The sequence below is a fragment of the Sorex fumeus genome, unplaced genomic scaffold (genome assembly GCF_029834395.1).
Source record: "Sorex fumeus unplaced genomic scaffold, SorFum_2.1 ptg000265l, whole genome shotgun sequence".
NCBI lineage: Eukaryota > Metazoa > Chordata > Mammalia > Eulipotyphla > Soricidae > Sorex > Sorex fumeus.
Window position 1 is genome coordinate 24,320,083 of NW_026606322.1, and position 2,904 is coordinate 24,322,986.

Consider the following 2,904-nt stretch of genomic DNA (forward strand, 5'->3'; position numbering starts at 1 on the left):
GCAATGAACATATAAGTGCAGATATCATTTCTACTGTATTTGCATTTCTGGGATATATTCCCAGAAGTGGTTTTGCTGGGTCAAATGGGAGCTCAATTTCTAATTTTTGAGAAACATTCATACTGTTTTCCAAAAGGTCTGAACAAGTCGGCATTCCCACCAGCAGTGAAGGAGAGTCCCCTTCTCCACACATTCGTGCCAACACTGGTTGCTTTTATTCATCTGGGTGTGTTCCAGCCTCTGAGGTGTGAAATGATATCACGTTCTTGTTGTGATCTTCATCTCCCTGATGATTAGTGATGAAGAGCATTTTTAAAAAATTTTTATTAGTGAGACACCATGAGGTACAGTTGTAGAAAAATATGGAACACTTCACGAATTTGCGTGTCATCCTTGTGCAGGGGCCATGCTAATCTTCTCTGTATCATTCCAAGTTTAGTATATATGCTGCCGAAGCGAGCACTGAAGAGCATTTTTTCATTTGCCTTTTGGCCATTCAGATTTCTTCTTTGAGAAAGTTTCTATTCATTTCATAGCCCCATTTTCTGATGGGATTGGATGTTTTCTTCTTGTAGAGTTCAATCAGTGCCTTGTATATCCTTGATATTAACCTCTTATCAGATGGGTATTGGGTGAATATCCTTTCCCATTCTGTACACTGTTTTGTATTTTGGTCACTGTTTCTTTTGAGGTGCAGAAGCTTCTTAGTTTAAGATAGTCCCATTTGTTTATTTCTGTTTCCACTTGTTTGGTCAATGGCATTTCATCTTTAAATAAAGATACCTTTAGCTTCAATGTTGTGGAGGGTTTTGCTGACCTTTTCAATGTACCTTATGGATTCTGGTCTGATGTTGAAGTCTTTAATCCACTTTGATCTGACTTTTGGACATGGTGTTAGGTAGATTTCCGAGCCCATTTTTTTGCATGTAGCTGTTCAGTTTTGCCAGCATCATTTGTTAAAGAGGTTTTCCTTGCTCCACTTCACATTTCTTGTTCCCTTATCAAAGATTGGATGATCATATATTTGAGGGTGTGTGTAAGGATATTCCAGCCTGTTCCATTGGTCTGTGGATCTGCCTTTGTTCCAATGCCATGCTGTTTTAATTATTGCCACTTTGTAGTAGAGCTTGAGGTTGGGGAAGGTGATGCCTCCCAACTTTTTACCCCCAAGAATTGCTTTAGCTGTTTGTGTGGGCCTGTTGTTCTACATGAATTTCAGGAGTGTTTGATCAATTTCTCATGGGTATCCTTATAGGGATCACATTGAATCTGTATAATGCTTTGGGGAATGTTTCTCCTCTTTCTTTCTCTACATTTTGGGCATTATGGATTACAATACAGGTACTAAAGGGTTACCTTGTATATCTCTTTATCTCTTTTCAGCATTCAGTTCTTGTCCAGAGTGAACATTTCCAACTAACATTGTCATAGTGGTCTCTTCTCTGCCCTTCTAACCACACCCCTTGTGGCAAGCTTCCAGTTATGGACCTTTCCTCCTATCATTTCTACTATCCTTTGGTATAAGTCTCATCACTATCACTATCACCCTGTTGTTCATCGATTCACCCAGTAATGTCTTCATTCATCCCTGTCACGTGCTAGTGTAGCCCAATGACATATTGGGGGCTCCTTCAGAATCAGGGGAATGAGGATCATTCATTGTTACTGTTTTAGGCATATCGAGTATGCCACGGTCAGCTTGTCAGGCTCTGCCGTGCAGGCTGGATACTCTCGGCAGCTTGCTGTGCTCTCCGAGAGGGATGGAAGCTTTTGGGGGAGCCTCCAATCACCTTTACAGGTGTTCCTAGTCAGGCATATAGGCGGGTATGATACTTTCAGAAGCCTGCCGGGTTCTCTGAGAGTGAGAACTAGAGAATAAGAGGTCCAGGAGCTTGGTTTTAGAGTCTCTGGATCCTGGCCATTGATGGGGTTACATGGCAGTTGGTGGGTGTAACTGTCTAGCTACTGGAAGTTGGGGGAGCTGGGTGGAGGAGCCCCAGTCCTGAACAGAGCAGGCTTGGAGATCTCAGCCCCGGGTCCTGCACACCTGGGTTCCTCTGCTGGTTCCTTGTCCAAATGTGTGGAGAGTGGTCTCAGCATGGCTTTGGCTGGGTCCTGGAGGTCTTCAGCTGTTGGCACTCTGCTCAGGGCGGGGAGGGAAACTCAATCCGCCCTCCTCCAAGGGGCCCCGCTGAGGACAGCAGGTGCGGGGGGCAGGAGACTCTGCCTTGTTCTCTTCCGGGAGCTTGGTTTTAGTCTCTGGATCCTGGTTGTTGATAGGGTTACACGGCAGTTGGTGTAAGTCTCATACTATGTTTTTTTTTTTTTAAATAGCTCACAGATGAGTGCGATCATTCTATGTCTATCCCTCTCTCTCTCTGAATAACTTGGCATGATACTTTTTATGTCCATCCATGTATAAGCAAATTTCATGACTTAATTTTTCCTGGCAACTGCATTGTATTCCACTGTGTAAACATACCATAGTTTTTTTTTTTGTACCCGGTCATTTGTTCTCAAGCACATGGGTTGTTTCAGATTCTGACTATAGTGCTGCAATGAACATAGGACTGCAAATGACTTTTCTGCATTGTGTAATGGGGCTCCTAATGTATATTCTGAGGACTGGTATTTCTGGGTCATATGGAAGCTCAATATCTAGTTTTTTGAGGAACGTCCATATTTTCCAAAAAGCCTGGGCCAGTTAGCATTCCCACCAGCAATGAATGCAAGTCACTTGTTCCCCATAACCACACGAGTAATGGTTCTCCTCTCCTCTCCTCTCCTCTCCTCTCCTCTCCTCTCCTCTCCTCTCCTCTCCTCTCCTCTCCTCTCCTCTCCTCTCCTCTCCTCTCCTCTCCTCTCCTCTCCTCTCCTCTCCTCTCCACGCCCCTCCTCTCCTCT

The 2,904-nt window shown here is 44.0% G+C and overlaps 1 non-coding gene across 1 annotated transcript; it reads right to left on the reverse strand.

Annotated features, from left to right (window-relative positions):
* Nucleotides 1–356: 356 nt before the first annotated feature.
* LOC130018761 (U6 spliceosomal RNA) lies at nucleotides 357–463 on the reverse strand. The gene has a single exon (XR_008791633.1). It is a non-coding gene; the product is annotated as a U6 spliceosomal RNA (small nuclear RNA).
* Nucleotides 464–2,904: the final 2,441 nt, after the last annotated feature.